Here is a 20,000-nt window from a genome sequence, read left to right as displayed (position 1 = left end):
GAAGATATGATCCGTTGTTTTTTCAGCATATATTAAATATTATAATAAACAACAAACACTGTTGCCTAACCACCCGCATACAAATATAATATTAGGTGACATTACATTTTACAACGGAACTTCGTTTCAAAAATATTATTTTATGTTCTAAGGGATGAAGATAATTCCAAATTTCGTCAAAATTGGTTCGTTAATACTCAATTAAGCAACTTTCCTTCCGTATTTCATTCCCTAAGGGCGAAAATTCAGTAATCGCAGTCTTACAAGTTAAGATTCCTTGCCATCTGGAAATACGGCGCATTAACGGTGCGATTTGCAAGATATTTTCTTTGCAATGTCCTTGTGGAACCATCTTTACGTTACAGTATTTGCAAACGGATATTATTTTTAAAAGAACTTACTATTTGTAAATGGTTCGGATGGTGTCCTTTTTAATTTATTCGCTCAGGTCTCCGCATGCGTGTATTTTCCGGAATAGAGATTCCATCACTCATTTTTCTAGGATAATCAATAACACTGTGTATATCCAACACTGTTTACCTGTGCACTTAAAATCCAGGCAAATATTTGTTTATTACGCTTTCCAACAGACTTAACACTACGTTACAATATTTAGAATATTATAACTTATAGCTATAATGTGATCTCAAGTAAAGAAAATTCGACATGTTATTCAATATAAATAATCATATTAATATTATACATTCGAAACCTTGTGAGGATGGATGAATACAGAATAACACACAGGTTACCATTTATAATGATTTTGTGTAATTTGGTCATAATATAACGATACATATCAAGTAAGTCGATAAAAAAGTTATCCCGGCAAACTTCTTCACGCGGGTGAAGACGCGAGCAAAAGCTAGTCTAATATAAAAGTGATTTCAAGCGCAGCAAATTAAACAAACAATAAATATAGTGGTTTCTGTGTTTACTTACGAGATTATACCCCCTCCAACTACCACAAGCCAGGATCAGCAGTGACACGCATTTTATGACACCGAGCGGTGAAGCTCAGAGTCTTAGGAACACTATAGTCTTAACCCCGCAACGAAATTAATCAAATAGGATATTGAGGAGTTCCGTGCTTACTTGTAAGAAATGTCCATGTTTTTAATAAGTAGCCTATATAATGTCATATGACTGTATAATCTTGGAATACTTCGGATATTGCAAGAAAAGTCGGCGACAACTTCGTAAAGGTCATCATTACAGGCACAGTAGGCGGGATAAGGCGTCGTGTACGCAGACAAATGCGTTGGTCTGACCAGATCCGTTCTTGACTCTAAAGATTACAGTGGTCTCTACACCTTCGGAGGCAGAAACAAATGGATAAAGCTCGTTCGAGAGAAAGTGATGCAGAAGGGAGTTCACGACCCTCTGTATTGAGGAATACGAAGCTATAAGAGATATTGTTCGCCATTGACTTGTTCTAATTGTGTGCCAAATGTTCTCCACAATTATTAACCAAAATCCATGTTTACATAAACCGTGGCTAAGTCGAGCGAGAGCTGCGCGCAAGATCCCCACATAAAGGTATATTGAAGAATATTACACTACCAGTTAAAAGATTACGAAACCAGTTATATTAAGCCATACGACATCTCGTTGGCATTATCCCAGAGAGAGCAATTATAGACGGATATTACAGCGAACAAAATAAATCGATAAATTGCTTTACAACTCACTTCCTTATTAGAGTAATGTTTTAATCTAAAGGTTAAAAGCCTAATAACACAATTATATCAAGCTAAAGTGGTTTGAAGACAGCGCTAATCTAGAATAGTCGTAATTCAATTAATTTGTTATGTAGGCCGGTAGGGGCAATTTTAGGCGCCGGGTTGACGTCAACTTGTTGCAAAATTATGAAACTGATGCTGCAGATGTCTCACAACTTGCAAGTAACATTTTACTATTGAAAAGAAATATATAGTCAGCCCAAGAAAATAATAATGAGGTATAACATGAAACTCATTTTCTATACTGACAACTTTAATGTGAAGCAAAAGATTTTTTCTTAATTTCTTGGTATGGCAATTCTTAAGTGTAACATTTAATCTATGTCTATATAGTAAAGCGTAGATACTACCACAACATGATTTTCTAAGCTTTCTGACTCACGTTGCAAGAACTAAGATTAGATAGACTATAATTTACTATCCCAGGAACAGGTATATTTTTCGATTTAAATACTGCAATTATAGTTTCTTCATATTGAACCGAGCATTAATTCACAGCCTAAAACCGACAACATTTTTAAATTGCAACTTCATCAAAATGCAAAACAACCTCCATACAAAAATACTAAACAAATATGAGTCCAGTAAATTGTCATAATATTTGGAATGTAGCAACGCGGTTAGTTGGTCAGCTCAAGGACTGTTATACAGCCAATCCAAATTATGTGCAGGCCGCTGAACACCGCGGTCCGGGCAGCACCAAAAACCTTTTGTAAACTTGACTCTAAAACGTATTTTTTAGAATTAATGTTGAAGTTGCTCAAACTATTTTTTGGTCTATGACGACGTTGTTTTTGAAATGTGCGAAGACTTCCGATTGCAATATTAAATAATAATTAGCGACACTTTGATTGTCATACTGGGTCTATTGTCTAATACTTTTATGATACAAAACCTCCAATCCTGGGAATTTCATGAGTACTCTTTGGAATTAAAATTATACAACTTTCAAGGGTCTAAACGGAAATCGAACTCAATGAAGTCCTCTGGCTGTATGACCTTTAAAGTAATGGATCGAAAATTGGTACTGAGACTACCACATCCTATTAAAAACAAACTGACTCACTGAACTGTACCGTAGGGTCGGTAGGGTCAACGGCCCATCAATGAATCATTAATATCGACCACCCAATAATTCTCAACTTACATACGACCGTCAGTGCTTAATTACTTTCATATCAACCGATAAGAACTTTGGACTACGTCTGGTCATAAGTGCGGTGTTTAATTTAAGTTTTATTTCTCCACTTACGGATGGGATTTAAATAGGTTTACGATTGCTTATGATCGGAGTTTAAGGAAGAGTTTAAGATGGATGGATACTAAATATAAATTTAAACAAACTGCATTAAAAGGTACATTACCTTTGCGGATCCTATAGAATGTCAGGTCCTATAGAATGTTGATTGACGAGAGATGATTACCCCTCGACAGTCGAAATAATTATGCCGGCCTGTTGGAACCGGATATACACAGGCTGATCCTGGAACGCGACACACTTACGTGTGTGACTATGGCGGGTTTTGACATTTTGTGTACGGTAGTCGCTAGTCATGGCTATGGCTCTCTGAGCGTTTCCAGGAATTTTATGTGCATGCAATTAAAAAGGCCGCCATAATTCTAGCAACGGCAAGAAACGCAATTCCGTCTTTGGTCGATTTTCGTACAAGTCTATACCTAAACACAATTAATTTACCATTTGAAAAAAGACCACGAAATGTTTCATCATAAAAAGTCCTACAGATATCGTTCTCTATAAATAACGCGGGACCAACAAGAGCTTTATTTGTATCACGCCATTTGTCAAAGGGTAAACAGGACAAGTTCAAAGTACCCTTTCACATTTGTCACTTAAGTGATGGGCTCAGATACTTTCCGAGTTATTAACAGCACTTTGATTTTATTTATGTCTCCTTGTATAAGGGAACTTGATGGATATACACATATTTTACATATTCTGTATGGTTCACTATTGTCATTAAAATAAATTATATCGAATATAAGTGGCTCGATAGATAATAGATAAATGCTTACATGTAGCAACGCCATTTTAATTTAAAGAATAAAACCAATGTGTGTATCCAATGCCGGCGTAATAGGGGACCGGACTCATTTTTGTTCTTTATTATTATCAAATATTTACGTTATATAAATTATAACACAGAAAGAATTATTTAAATCCGGTAAAAAATCAACAAGTTATAACTCTTTTAATTTCGGTAGAAGGGGTAAGTAACAAGAAACAGAAAAGAGGCGCAATACCCACGTGTGACGTCATCGGGCATTACGACACGGGCGACAGAAAGAGATGAAGCGATATTCCCACTTCGCGCCCACTTCGGCACATAGTAATATTTGAAATATGAATTACTGGCTCATTTTTTAACCAATTTTAATGCAGTTTTCGCAGATGGGTTTCTTTTTCGTATTATTAACCATTAAATGTAGAATAATGTATAAAATCAAACACAGGACGGTCCCCTATTGTGTTAACTGCCCAGGGGTAATCATCTCTCGTCAGACGACATTATGTTGGACCGCTCTACACTTACCACCAGGTGCAGTGGAGTCATATTGCCGTAATAATAAAAAATAATTAGATACTTCGTTGCACAGACAAAACTATCATTAAAATTTAGATTAAGGTGGATAAAATCTGTAACTAAACAGTATTGGTAGTAAAGAATTTAAATTCACGTCTAGTTAGTGATTGAAGAAAAATGTAAAAATAATTAATAATCATGGATATTTCGGCCTTTAAAATTTAATATGACGAAATTTTCAAGGCCGAACTATCCCTGATTATGAATTATTTTTACATTTTTCTTCAACTGCGAGAACTAATCACTAACTAGACGTGAATTTAAATTCTTTACTTGCCAATACTTGTTTAGTTACCCAGATTAAAGCCGAAACAAAATGTATGAAAATGGACCTTGAGCTACCACCTTAATATCTATTTCCAGGCGATGACTTAGTTAATTTTCTGGTATATTTTTTTTTTGGATAACAGTGAATAATCAGCCACGCTCCTTCGGTTAAAATACAATTGCTTGCATCTTGAAGTAATCTCTGAGGAGGTAAATTGTCTTGACAATGGCGTCCACTCAGTCGTCTTAAAATAAGTGTCGCGTTCCAGGAACAGACAAACTATTATTTCCAAGATTCAAGATGAGTTCATACGAAAAACAAGTTCATTAAATCTAGGATGAGTCAGTGACAGTTATGAATTAGTTCTTTTTGCTGGTATGATTAATCAAGTTATTTTGAGGGTCTGGAATGTTCTTCATAAAAGTAAACAATGATAGACTTGTGATTCGTCATGTATATTATTAAATTATAGAAGTCAAAGCTAGAAACTCCTTTTTGGTTAAATAGCAGTAATGTGTGACAAAATAAATACAAAAACAACCTATTCTCAACAATTTAAAAAAATTGGGTTTTACAAAAACTCACCCAAAGCTTAGTTAATGTCAGAATCGTACCCTTGTACTACTAGCACGAATTTACTTGTAATAGTGTCGTTAACGCCATGGGGTCGGTTAAATAATTTTTTGGTAATTTTAATAGCTTCCTATGAGCGTATTCGAAATTAAAAACGACAGCGTAACATGGCGCGTGTTTAAACTTCTAATAGTAAATCGTGTAACCATATACATGTGTCAAAATGTATGGAAAACGAGAGCACGTGTCTCTCTGGACGTATGCTATCGTCTAACGAGTACTAAATACCTTAACATACTCGATAGAATACTATACTAAGCGTGAATTGCTGCTAGAGGTATAAACCTTCAATCAGCACCCTCATAGTACTCTTAAACTAACCGATTCTAAAAATTATAATATTAAAATAAAACTATTTTCCGGATTTTATTGTGAATTATAACAATATAAAACGTGGTAAAATTCGCAAAATAGTTTTGTTTTAGTTTTAACATTCGCGTAATTACATATAAGAAATCATTATACAATTTGTCCAACATTCGCGTAAAATAAGAAATCATTATATAATATTGTCAAATTTACCTCTATCTATCCACCTCAAGATCTGCACAGTAGTAATTGTCGTAACTAATTGCGACACTGGCCAGTGGACAGCCTCCTGTCTCGGCCACTAATCAATCAATTAGTCAATTATGCGAGTCGCTCACCGCCGCACGACGCCATATTGATTTATTGTATTTCATAGTTTCATGTCGGATTGAAATGATACGAATGTCCAGTGGGAAAAGAGATTATGTTGAAAATGTTCCAAGAAGTTAAAAAGAATGTGTTTAAATATAGCATATTATGCACTATTAATCTATCTAATACAGGACTAGCATGTATTGGTGACTGTACTAGTAACGTAACAATGGTAATTACACCAATCCATCTCTGATTATGATTCAAGACTGACAAGTATTTGGGCTGAATCATCAACCCTACTCCGAAACCTTATTATTGCCAAAAATGATTACAAAATTACTTCGATGTTTGTTAGAAGTGAAATCTGAAATCGCTAAATGGATATGGATGGAATTGACGTGGACAAACCAAGGAATATAGTACATTATATTTAAGAAAATTGAACAGTTCAATGTCAAAAAGGTTAATACGAGTAAAACCATGGATGAGACAATACCTTTAAGTACTTAAAAGGTATTTCTCGTTGTAAACAGACCTCTAGTTTCGCAGTAAGCCTTCGTGCACACAAACATGCTGTTTGCTTGGAACACAAGACTAGCCGCGTATTCATTACCTTAATTGCCATGTCAGTGGCTTTGAATGTGTTGTCTTAACTCCTGGATTTACTTTCATATTGGGAGTACTTGTTATATAAATACGTTTAGGAAATGAAATACATAAATTAAAATAAAAGAAGCTTTCTGGTGATAGGACGCATTTTGTATTCGCCCGGACAGCGACCACCGTGCACAAGGTGTTAAAACCCGCCATAATGACTCACGTAAGTGTGTCGCGTCCGGGATCAGCTTATGTAGGTATATCCAACAGGCCGGCATAATTGTGTCGACTGCCGAGGGATATTCATTTCTCATTAGTCTTCTTTCTATTAGTCCCCATTTGACTTACCATCAGGTGCAGTAAGTTCACATACAGTTTCCGCTAATAATAATTCTAAATCATTAAATCACTATACCGATACCGCCATCTGTAAGACGCTAGCTCTATCTATTAAAAAACAATAAATATTCAATTAAGTCCTGCGGGAGCAAGTTACCGGGATAAAAAACCGAAGTGCTAATCCAGGACATGGTGAATGTTTGTGCCAAATTTTCTTTAAATCAGCTGTTTCTGCTTTTACTTTTAACAAACAAATCCCTTCAAACGCATTCCCAAAATATCGCTTAGGTAAGAATTTTAAATTAAACTTATACCAGGTCACTAAAGAGCATCACTACAAGCGATTCTTTGACACTCGTATCAGCAAATTGAGGTCAATTATTATGACTTCTATATTACAATTATCTTACAATACGTATCAAAGTCTAGCCCTAAAGAATATCCATCCTGACCGTGTGCAGTTACGTGTAAAACATAGTACATATAACACTTTGTAAAGTTTAATGAACCAAACATGTGAAATCGTTGACAATTGAAGAGATTCTCAGGCGGTTTTTATAGATCCACCTGCTTCCTTTATGAAAAAGAATACAATGGTTAGTTTTTTCATACCTACTTAGTCATATAATGGTGTAAGGCGTGTATCCCATCTAAGACTAGATAGGATTTTGCGTTGCTATCTGTTTATCCAACTGATAAAAAACGAATTGGATAGACGTACAAAATAATTTATAGTTCTATAAGTACACTAGCTTTTGCTCGCGACTTCTCTAGCTTGAACAAGTTTTTCTGGATAGAAAGTAGCCTATAATCTTTCTAGGGTCTTAAATTATCTCCATACCAAATTTCATAAAAAATCGTTCAGTAGGTTTTGAGAAAATCGATAACATACAGACAGACAGAAAATGGTACTTTGTTTTATAATATGTATAGATGGTGAAAATATTACGCCACTCGAAATGACAAAAACAAACAGACATAAACAATTTCATATTTCCCTTCCCATTCACTGTCTCTTAAACATTTCTTTTAATATCGTCGGGATCGAGACGGTATTGTAGCGATACATCTACCTGCCAATGATCGAAACATTGAACAGAATCTATCATTCATTCATTCATTCAGACTATGCACAGGCAATGCACCTCGTCTCCAACTTTCTGATAAATACAAAGTAATATGAAATGATTTTGAACGTTATTTCTATTTGTATAAGTTTGAAAGTTGTTTGGTGCGTCGGTGAAGGCATATTCCTGTGTATTTGGAAGCTATACAACGAGGAGAATGTCCCGGAGATGTTCTATTGCAGAGGAATCGACGGTCTTGCTGCGAGCTTCGGACTGAGCAGCGTTAAGATACCGCATCCTAGTTTTAATATATTTATTGCATTCCTTGAAATTTACGAAGTTACCATTTTGAAATAAAAATAGACAAATGGCTAAAGGAAATTCATATGTCTACCTAAATACATGTTACTATTACTTTTAGCACGACAAGCATGAGAATATTCGTAAATTAACGTAATTTACATGAACCTATGAAAGTATGGCTATATGCTCCAAAATGGGTTTACGCAAGAGGTTGACGATGTTTATACTATGATTAAATTTTGAAATAAGTTAGCGTTTTCTCTTTGGTACATCCATTTATACTCCACATGTAATAATATGGATATTTTTGATAATTTATCTTAGTAGTATTTAATCTTTGAGTCTTTGAAGTCTCATTGATGTAATAAAGAGCGTTTCAAAACAAAAATCGATGATTATTTACATGCGTAATGTTTGTGAATAAAGATGTATCGGTTATGCAGTATCTATTCAGACCATGTCATCCTGGATTTTGACTTTCTTAACGGGGGAATAAATTTAAATATTACAGGTAAATAACATTTATACAGTTATTTGACTGATGCAGCATATTACCATCGTCTCGTGCCGTCCAATTCGCAGACATCCGCGGCGGCCGGCGGCTCGTCAACGCTTGCGACAGATCGGGAATGCACGCTGCCGTCAACCGAATTATGCGCAACATACTGATGATATCTTGGAATATGGACTCAGAATGGAATAATTGTTAGTAGCGGTTTGGGTAATACCTATTTTGATAGTTGCAATGTTACTCATATTGTGTTTATAGGTTTTTTATATATTTATCTTCTTTCTCAGTGTCATATTACCGTGATGCACCTACCATGATTATCTCTGCACCACCTTAAGGTTGACTGGCAGAGAATGCCTATGGCATTAAGTCTGCCTTTATACATTTGTATATTATTTGAAATAAATAAATAATACGAAATGAATTTGTAGATTATTTTCTTACTTATAATAATTATCTACTCATTTTTATTATCGTCAACGTATACATTTTTAGTAAGTTTTGTATTTAATAACGTGGACATCTACATTGTTATGTCCCCTGTATGATGTAATGCTAATTAATTACTCGTTGTAAATGTGGACTGTATATTTCCTTACATTCTGTTAACATAATGTACTAATATCTTCATTTTGAGATTCATTAACAGGCTTCTAATTTTGTTCTTGGCTTCACATTTTGTATTTTATTATAATCTATATATATAAAAATGAATCCCTATTTTCATTGGCCACGCCATCACGCGTGAACGGCTGGACCGATTTCACTATTTTTTTTTGTTGTGTTTGTTATTGTCAGGAGAAGGTTCTTATGAAAGAAAAATTACGAAATATTGCGCGGAAAATTAGAAAATTTAAGAAAACTTAACGAAAATATTAATTTTATATAACTGTCAATTGTTTGAAATAACTGTCAGCGATTGACAGAATGCGCGCTGCAAATTCATAGTTAAGATGGGACAACGTCTGTCGGGTCAACAGTTATATATGCGGAGCTAAATAAACACACTCATTCACAATACAATAATATTATGTCAAAGACAAATTCAATAACTATACAATTTGGTTACATGGAGCGTCTAAGCGAACCGGCAGCGACCGCAAATCTATTGACCAGCACTGTTTACCCAGACATGTAAATTTGACGATGAATCTCGGCTCCATTCACGACCGTGCGGTTATGCAACACCGATTGTTATGGTCGGATGATCATGTTTCAACTGGATGCTGGGCATTTCAGGAATATGTTATCTAATACTAGATTCCGATGTGGTAGGGCTGGTTTTTAGGGTATTCAAGATGTGCAGTTCAACATGTTATGTTTTTTTATAATTTCTTCCCGATATATAGAGGGGATTTAGTTATTTATTTGTGAAAACGTAGATCATTTTTTTAATTACCTTATACTTAGTTGTAACGCAGTTTTATAAAAGTACGGTGAATTATACAAACATATATTTTTTTTAATACAATAAAATTTTTCCATCGGTGCGTAGAAATGTATTACGGTACGACTGCGGTACAGTGCGGTGCGGACTGAGGTCTCAGGTTTGATATCCAGGTCGGGCAAAGTGATATTGGGTTTTTCTATTCAGTAGGTACAGTCAGCAACAGAAGTCGTTGAACATAATTTGTTTCCAATATTTCCTAATCATTATCATTTACCATAAGTTACTGATTACATTAAATTCAAAATAACTTGTCATAATTGAACTACAAAAGTAGCTGAACGCAGTCAAACCATTGAATGTCAAATATTACTAGCGAATTCTTTTTATGATCTGTAATAAATACAAATGTGGCTGAAATTAGCACATTCTTTGTTTTATATAAGTATAAAGGCCAGTCGGGGGAAGTGCGCCATAAAATTTTCATAGCTGGATTCAATGCAAAATAATTTATTTTTGGTGCTGACTTAAGAATGTAATTTTATTCATTTAAGAATATTTGGTATTTTGTGATAACAACCTATAGCCATTCAAGGAAATCGGACGATAAATTAATAATATTTTGCTGAAAGTAAAAAAAAATGGTAGTAGGCGCACTTGCCTACGGAAATGGGGTAAGTGCGCCTGTGTAAAAAAAACCGCCAATATGAAACATTATAAAGAAAACACTCATTTTAGTCCATAGAGAAATAAGTTTTACTCGCATTGCTCTTGGATAATTTTTAATCACTCAATATTATAACAAACTATGGCTGTCAAATTAAATTCGGGGTAAGTGCGCCATATATATGTAAATCAGGGCTTCAAAACATTTTAGATTTTTTTTTGCTATATAAGATTTTTGCTATATTAGAGTTTTATGTGCAGATATGTTGGAATAAAAAAATGGTAGCCCTAATATTAAATCCATTTTATTTCTAAAAACTAAAAACAACTTACAAAAATGTAGGAATTAACAATTTTGAATGCGTTAAAACACAATTACTTAGAATTTGGCCTTATGACATTTGATATGTTTTAGCTGCATTATAGCCAGATAACGTGCCTGATCGAACAGTTGCAACCTATTCACGTAAAGTTGCTCTAGACCAAGGTATTTCATTTTTTCTTTTGTAAAAACGAATTAACTAATACGCCCTTGTTTTTAAGTCGGATCAAAACAAAATACCTTGTGTACAAAAAATTCTGATGTTAAGTATAACATTTTAATAATAATTCATATTAGTAAAACTTATTCTCAAAAAAGGTTGGTTATATATGCATCAGGGGCAAGTGCGCCATACGACTATTAACTGTGGCGCACTTGCCCTACTCGACAATTTTTAGGTAAATTTTTTCGCATTGCTAAAAAATCCTTTATTTTAGTATATATAAATAAAATACAGGCAGGAAGTTAAAATAAAAGGTTTAAACTATGTATTCACCTTACTGGTTTACAGAAATATGTTAAATATCTTGAAATATTTGATGTTATCTTTCACGGGGTCATATCTGTTTACAGGTCTAAATGACACTTAAAATAAAATGGCAAATAAATCGTATTAAAATGAACATAGCCATTTATGTTTTTTAGTGGAACTGTATTTCAGTTAGTAGCATAGATATAAGATTGCGGTAATTGTATAACATCAATAGTTTTAGATTTTTTTAGGGCAGGTGCACTTACCCCGTCGGCGCACTTGCCCCACCTGACCTAAGCTTTTTTCCTATTCATTAAATTGAACCCATCAAGCTTCAATACACCCATCTCGCGAAACGCAGCGCACCGCGTTTTTTACTATCAAAACATTGCCGAATTAATACAACAGTCCAGAATATCAATTAAATTGTTATTTTATAACATATTAGCCTTGGCTCGCTGCTCCGCCCGCGTGAAAAAGTTTTTCAAGGTCAAAAGTCATGCTATATATTTACCCGGGATAGAAAGTAGCCTATAGCACTCAGGAGTAATGTAGCTTTCTATTAGTGAAATATTTTCAAAATAAGTTAAGTAGTTCCTGAGTTTAGCGCATTCAAACAAACAAATTCTTCAGGTTAATATAATAGTACATATTGAAGTTAATAACCAGAATTATATATTTTTTAAGTATGGGCAAAACATCATAATATATTAGTAAGTAATATTATAACATTAATAGGAATAGGTTAGTTACATTGTAAACATCCTATTTTATAGAGCACTGGCCGGTTTAAGAAACAAATGTGTAAATTCAAAATTATTCTGGCAGGAGATTCTCTTCGAAGGATTCAAGGTAAACGTCAGTTTCTTTTTCATAATTTTTCAGCCAATCCTTTACTTTGGTGTCCATATTGAAATGATAACCTTAATCTGTACTCTTCTTTGGTAAGTGATTTATGATCCGTTTCAGTGTTCAGGTGTTTTGTAAATTAGTATCTGTTCATCGACTTTTGTTGCTGATCGTACCATCCCGGAGTCTGGAATGTGTCCGAATTTGGCGATAGGCTCGCACCCTATCATATCATGGGGCGGAATACATACGGCTGTGCTTCTGCCTGCGTGTGTAATCACTTAATTATAGTTTCCTATAATTTCGTGAAATGCCACACAATTTGAATTTCAATCATCAAACCTGAGACACCAGTTTGTCTCATAACTATTAAACACTAACAATCCTTCAAACCGGAATTAAACACACACAAAAAAATTACCCAATTACTCACAAGTCTATACCTAATTCCACGAATCAACCATAAATCAATACGTAAATTCCAATACTCATTTCCAAAGCACAAACAATAATCCAAAGCGTTCAACCTAAAAACACGTACATTATCCATCTATGCTAACACTCTATCACTACCAGGCCTGTTCGGTCGGATAACACGTCATATCAATAGCGGTTAATCACAAACTCGTTAATTAGACGTCATTTCATGCATCGAAAGGTTGTTCAATGCGGTCGAAGTGTATTAGAATGGTAATGATTTGTGTTGCAATTTAATCCCTTTAAGGTAAAGTATAATTTAAATTCAATACAAATTGTTTATTACAAGTCAGACTTAGAAGTTTAATGTTGTACAAAAATAAATAAAATTACAGGAGATTATTATAAACATGGCAATTACCAGGGATACCCAAACTATGCAAGGCCTGTATTTTTGGAAATCGATTGTGAGTGATATAGCATTAGTTAAAAATCTTTATATTCCCAAATAAATATGGACAATAATTTTGAAAGTTTTTATTCAAGCACTTGTTTTACGTGACGTCTTAATTATTACCACTGCTGGCCTCATTTATTACTGAGAGGGATTAGGCTTTAGTCCACCACGCTGGTCTAGTGTGGATTTGCAGATTCCACATACCTTCAAAAATTCTTATAAAAGAGTTCTCAGGTATGCAGGTTTCCTCACGATGTTTTCCTTCACCGTTACAGCAAGCGATAATTCACAAACAATACACGGAATTTTAAAAAAAGGTAAAAGTGTGTGCTTGGGATTTAAATCTACAGACATTCGTCTCGGCAGTCCATTGCACACCCAACTAGGCTGTCGCCGCTATTTACTTATAAAGCATGACGACCAAATACAAAATATGTCAACCAAATAAATGGTAATTTAATGTTTATTATCTATATTTTCTGTCCCATAAATTAATTATTTGACAAATTATATGTGGGCTTTATCTAATACATTTAAGATTACTACTGTATATTTGTAATTGTGTTTAAAACTTAGTTTTGAATTTTAATACTTAAAATTACACAAACAAGTAAATTCTTCTTTAGAATAGGTTTTGCTCCATCTTAAAAGAAAGCTCCGAAGACCTAGCTGAAAACTAAAAAGCTTTTCAATCAGACGCTTCTGTAATTGGGAGTGGGAAGTTGTAAGTTTGTGTCGTTTTTACGACAGAGAAATGTATGGCGTGCAGTCGGTGGAAACTTATACACAATCTTTTTCTTGTTTAACTTTTACAACTGAAGCTCCCAGACAATTTATTATGCGAGCTTCTATTTGTTTTTCTAGCTTAGAGAAAAATCCGTAATTAGCCAATATAATTTTCTCAATCTTTTATACTTGAGAAAGTTCTTTTCGTTCCAAATCAGATTCTAATACATTTTTGATGCTAATAACAAATCCGAAATCGGTTTAACGGTTAAGTTAGTAAAGCGGATGCACGTTATAAAATTAAAATATGCATATTAGCCAGTTGTAATGAACTGCATGTAAGTTACATAGTCCATTGAGTAGACACTATTAATGGAACTCTATTAATAAAACTTCCTTTTTTCACCTGGCATTATGCATATGCGATCGAAGCACTTTTTCAAGCATATTGAAATCAATTTGGCTGCTTTTTCAGCAACACAATCAATTTGCCGTAGTTTTTATACCGGCTGATATAAGTTTTTTAAGTGATTAATTTACTTGTTTCTTCTAAAAAACGTATGCAATTCTAGTATAATGTTGTAAAAAGTGCCAATACTGCCCCTGTGAGTCTAATGTACTTCTTACTAGTATTCGAACAAAAACACTCATAAACACTACGTGCAAACTGACCCATCGAGTTCATACAATCATGTTCCATATAGACGAACTCTGGCATATACTGTGCATTTCCCACGACTCCGCCCGCTCGAGTCTTTCACGGAATTTACTGCGTTTTGTTGGGATGTGAGTTTTTGTAAAATTGTATGGTTGAAGCCCATTGACCATTTTAGTATTAAAGTATAAGATTCCGATAAACACAAATATGAAAAACGAATATACATTTTGCTATAAAACACTGAACATTTGACAGACCGAAGCAGTTGTCAGTTGACAGCAAGCAGTTGTTCATTGACTATCGTATCGGTCGTTTGGTTTTTTTTTCGTTTAATAGAAAGTATATTTGTAGTCAGTCATACTTCTTTTTATTTTAATTAAAATCGCTTCAATTCCTAACAATATATTAGTATATACCTTTGTATTTATTTGTATAGTATAATTCACAAGTTATTCACACACATTTTCTATTCATGGAGCCCCTAATCCTAAAATTATCTTCCGTTTGTCCCGAGCCCTCGAGTCTCTAATCAAAAAACCCTCCCTAAGAATAGCGGTCTGATTGCAAATCTTTTAAGTATGGCTTAACTGTACGTAAATTGCTTAATTCCGTGGTTTGACGGGGTTCTTAAGATACATTAGACTTTATTTGTATGGGGTTATTAGTCACTAATTAAATTGAATCGTGTTTGAATGCTGATTAGGTCTTTATTTAAAAATCTTTGGGGGAAAAATAAGCAGTATTTTTTATTAAAATATTACATGTCTAGTTGGATTGTCGAAAGGAGATTCTGAGTTCGATTCCCAGGTTATGCAAAACTAAAAAGGTTTTATTTACATTATCTACCTAGTATTCGATCCCTATGAAGAAGTGAATGTAAATTTTATCGCATGTTATAAATTATTTAAAAAATATATAGCCTGTTTAAAAACGTATGCCGTGGCGCCACAATTAAATGGAACACTTATAGTGTAGAGATGATTATATTAAATGCGTGAAAATGCCCTCTTAGTTTCAAAGATATAATAGTAAATCTTTAACTCGCAATATCTTTTTCTAAACGTAGAATTGAGATCAAAACAAAATGACCTATATAACTTACGGCTATTGTTTTATAGTGAAAGGATTTTTAAAAACGCTTTAATAGTTCTAATACAGCATATAATTAGAAAACTTTACTGCTTGAAAAAATAAATGTTAAACAAGTAATTTTTGAGGCACTCCCCTCTTTTAAAGTAGATATATTTACGACACGTCGGTGCGTCGCAGACAAAATTAAAAAATAAAAAATGTTCTAAGTCAATCCCTCCAAGTAAACAAGAGGAAATATAAATCGCAAATAAGTAAAGAAAAAGTATTGTTAATAAAATTGTCACGCGACGGGGTGAGAGTTAATTTCCTGTTTCGTCCAGTTTGTGGAGTAAGGGATGGCGTCCAGCGCGAGATATGCTATGAAAGTTTGTAAATACGTCTATATAATATGGAAAAAAATATCAATAGAATAAGGTATAAAATATACTGCCTCGGTGGTGTAGTTGTACGACTGCAGTGTTAAGGTGTCGGGTTCGAACCCCGGATTGGAGAAAGTTATATTGCGTTTTTCCACTCAATATTAGCTCGGAGTCTGGAATTCGTTCCCGATATAGTGACAGGCTCGCTTCCTATCATATCATGGAACGAAATACACATGCCCAATAGTGGATGCACCTCTATCAATTCCTTCGGCGAGAAACGGCGTGAGTGTGTGTCGTGATTATAACGGCGGATTTCAATAAACAAGCTAAATAAAAATAAATTAAGGCTTACAAATGGCTTATTCTAAATGGTTTATTTTCGGTATCGGATAGAAAATTAGGATTAGACTCGTTTATTGAAATCGACCGTTACTAAAACGGCTTCCATACAAAACAATAAAAGATAAAGCCACATAAGTTAATAAAAAAAAATTAACAAGATACAAATAATAATGGGAGAATACTAAGTTTTGTACTCGGCTGGCTCCTAACCAGGAAGACCATTGTAAGGGTAAAATGCTTTTAAATTCAGGGCTACCTATTCTGTAAACATGAACTTTAACAATAAACTAATTAAACTAATTGATTATAGCGTATCTTGTACTACAGCGCAGCATTATTGTGGAAAAAATAAGTGTTTTATTGGTGGCCATGTCTCGGCAGCTTGTACTATTATTTACCATGTTGAAGTGGGGGTTGGTGGGGGGTCAGTGGGGGTCACACAGCCCGTCCAGTTAATGTGATTTAACCGAGCCGCCCGGAAACTGAATTTCCTTCCGACGGATGTTATTTTTTAATATTTCGCATGTAATCGAGAATTGTTAAGTGATTTTGTTATTTGTTTATGAGAAAGTGGTTGTTATGATTAGATTAAAATGGAATTAAAGGTAAGCAAATGTTTTGTAATTATGTTTAAATTAACGTTCATTTTACAATAATTCGTCAAAAGAAATCCCCTGCTTTAACGGTGTAAGGTAACATCCTAATGGAATCTACATATTAGAATTCTTCGTAAGAATTTCGAGGACATGCGAAGTTTTTTAACCGGCACTAGTATCTTAGTAGACCGAGGCCTGTACCCTCCCAGTAATAAATAGATATCTTTTTCCAGCTGTGAGATAGTGTATATACGGCTATTAATACTATAATTATAATTATTTATTGAGTATTATACGTACAGTTATGAAAAGGCCACCTTGATTCTTTAGACTTTCAACAAAATATTATCATCCCAATCCTCAGCTCCGCCACCGTCCCATACATTTGCGATCGTAAAACGTTTCGTTTAGTAACAGATAAAGCAACAATGTTGAGAGATTTCCCCTTATGACTATTGAACGGATTCATGCTTTTTGTTTGGTGCGTAACGCCCATAGATGGGTAGCAGAAGGGTAACTAGGTAGGTTCATGAGTTTATCTAGATATTTTTCATTTTGTCCACTTCTGCGGAATAAATATTGCGGCCAATGTAATTGCTGGGTAAAATTATTTTCGGCTCCAATTGCTTGCTTTGCAACTGGTTGAGCCGCTTGGTGTCTCCTCAACATCAGCTAAGGGCAAGGGTGCGGTTTGCGTAAAATTATTCATCCGACCTTTGTAGCTTAGTTAGGAGATGCCGCCTCTTTGGTTGAATACTGGCCGTTATGCTCCGTTTGTTCGAAACGGGCATACGACTGTCATATTTAATTCATATATTCATGTAAAATTTCTACACGTCAAAAACATCTTTTACATTTTCCTGCAATCAATCCTAATTCCCTCTTAATTTTTCTTCCCTTCCTCACCGATCCTCGCGCCTCATCCTGCCACATCGCCCGTGGACGGCAACCGGAGCATCGCCTGGTATCCCGGACCTCCTCTGCGGTGTGCGCCTCCTGACTTTGGCTGCAAGATCGGTGAGTAATTTTTGCGCAGTATTACCTGGTAATTTTGCTCTCCTCCCTTGAGGGGACATCGTAGGTAGTACCTGCTCGGCTTTGCTATTCCTTGGCCCTCAATCATTCTTTTTTTTTCTCGTTGGTTGGGCTATTTACACGCCCAACCATAGTTTTGGTCCTTCGAGCCGGATAGAATCACGGAATATTATTGCATAATATTGTGACTAAATACGTAATTTTTTTGGTATATTAATCGTCATAATATTTTGTTGTCAAATCGTATTTTACATTCATTTTTGTAAAAATGGCTTCTTTTAATTTAAAATGCTTATTAGCGAAAAAATGTATTTACTTCCAACGTATGAACCGACTTCACAATTTGTCAATGACCGTTTCTGAGTTAGACGTAGCATCACATGAGCATTTTATGACTGAATCAGAAACCATTGATGATATACGTGAGAGGTTTAAAACTATTGTATACCGGATTGTAGAGCTACAATTACAAGCGAATCCGGAATTGAAACCTGATTATTCAGACTGGTGTGCATTCGAAATTTTATACTCATATATAAAAAGTATGTGTGAGGCTATCGACAGCGCTACGGATTGTCAGGCAGAGTCGAGATATATTTCTTGTGATCCGCCGCTAACATCGCCTTATATCCCAATACCATCGTTTAATAGGCCTTTCGTTGTTGGTACCGTCGAACCGTGCATTTTTAATAATTTACTATTGAGCGACTCTCAATGTACTGCCACGGATACAAATACACAACAGCATATAGATGGTGGCATTATAAATAAGCAACCTGCTTTTGTTATGACGTCCCCAGATAAAAACAGTGAATCGCATTTTCAAACAGTTGTAGGTCAAAATGACATTCCTGTTTATCCAACTAGAAATGAACAATGTTCGTACTGCAATGAATTTGATCATCTTTTATTTGAATGTACAAAATTTAATATAGATTCACCTCAACTAAGATATGATTTTATAATATCTAAGTCCGGTTGTGTAAACTGTTGCAGTTTTGATCATACCATTTCATATTGTCCTTCATCTACTTTTTGCGCAACATGCCATAAACGACATCATACTCTTCTACATCTCGATGTTCATAATTTAAATTTATCACCATTACCATACATGTCACTGTCGCCTCCCGTTGAGGAAGAAAAATCCGGAGAGTCAAATATGGATAATGATGTTTGCGCTGCAGACAAAACATGTCCGACACTTCTATCATCCACAGCTGACATTCAATCTTTAATTGACTCCTCTTTATTTTTAAATGTGAATAAATATCAAAGCGTTGCTACACCGTTAGCACCATTGAATATGAATGCTGCGCTTAACACCGATTATAACAGATATTTTGTTAATTTTTTAGTCCATAATAGCTTGCAGAATAATTTACTTTCTGTACTTATAGTCCCGTTGAATAGTACTTTTGTCTCGGGGTATGAATTTTCTCCGCAACCAACTTTTGGTTACGCGTACGCAGACACTGTGTCTCGTTTTTATTGGAAGCTTGATTACTATACGCAGGTTTCAATGCTATATTGTAAAATAAATAAATTTATATCTCCCGTTTGTGATAATGATAATAACATTATGTCATTTCTAGCGGAATTGCCGTTGGGTAACTCTACCAGGCACATTCCTGGGAATATTGGCATGTCACTGGACATTCAATCATTCCCATTTACTTCTTTGACAGAGAAGGTTTATCCCAATTTTCGTTCTCCTCTTCCTTTGCCGATTTCGTTTGGTCACATTTTGTTAGGCGATTTGTCTCAAACAGAGTTTAGTCTTCGTACAGACAAAATAATCAATAAAACCTTAATTTATTGTGATCACAATATAAACAATAATTTATTAACAATATTTCCACATTCGGAAATTGTGAATGCACTTTATTACATTCCCCATAAAACTGTTTCTGACACAATTAGTATCACATA

The sequence above is a fragment of the Manduca sexta genome, chromosome 26, assembly GCF_014839805.1.
Source record: "Manduca sexta isolate Smith_Timp_Sample1 chromosome 26, JHU_Msex_v1.0, whole genome shotgun sequence".
NCBI classification, from domain to species: Eukaryota; Metazoa; Arthropoda; class Insecta; order Lepidoptera; family Sphingidae; genus Manduca; species Manduca sexta.
Note: the sequence above shows the minus strand (reverse complement) of the source record.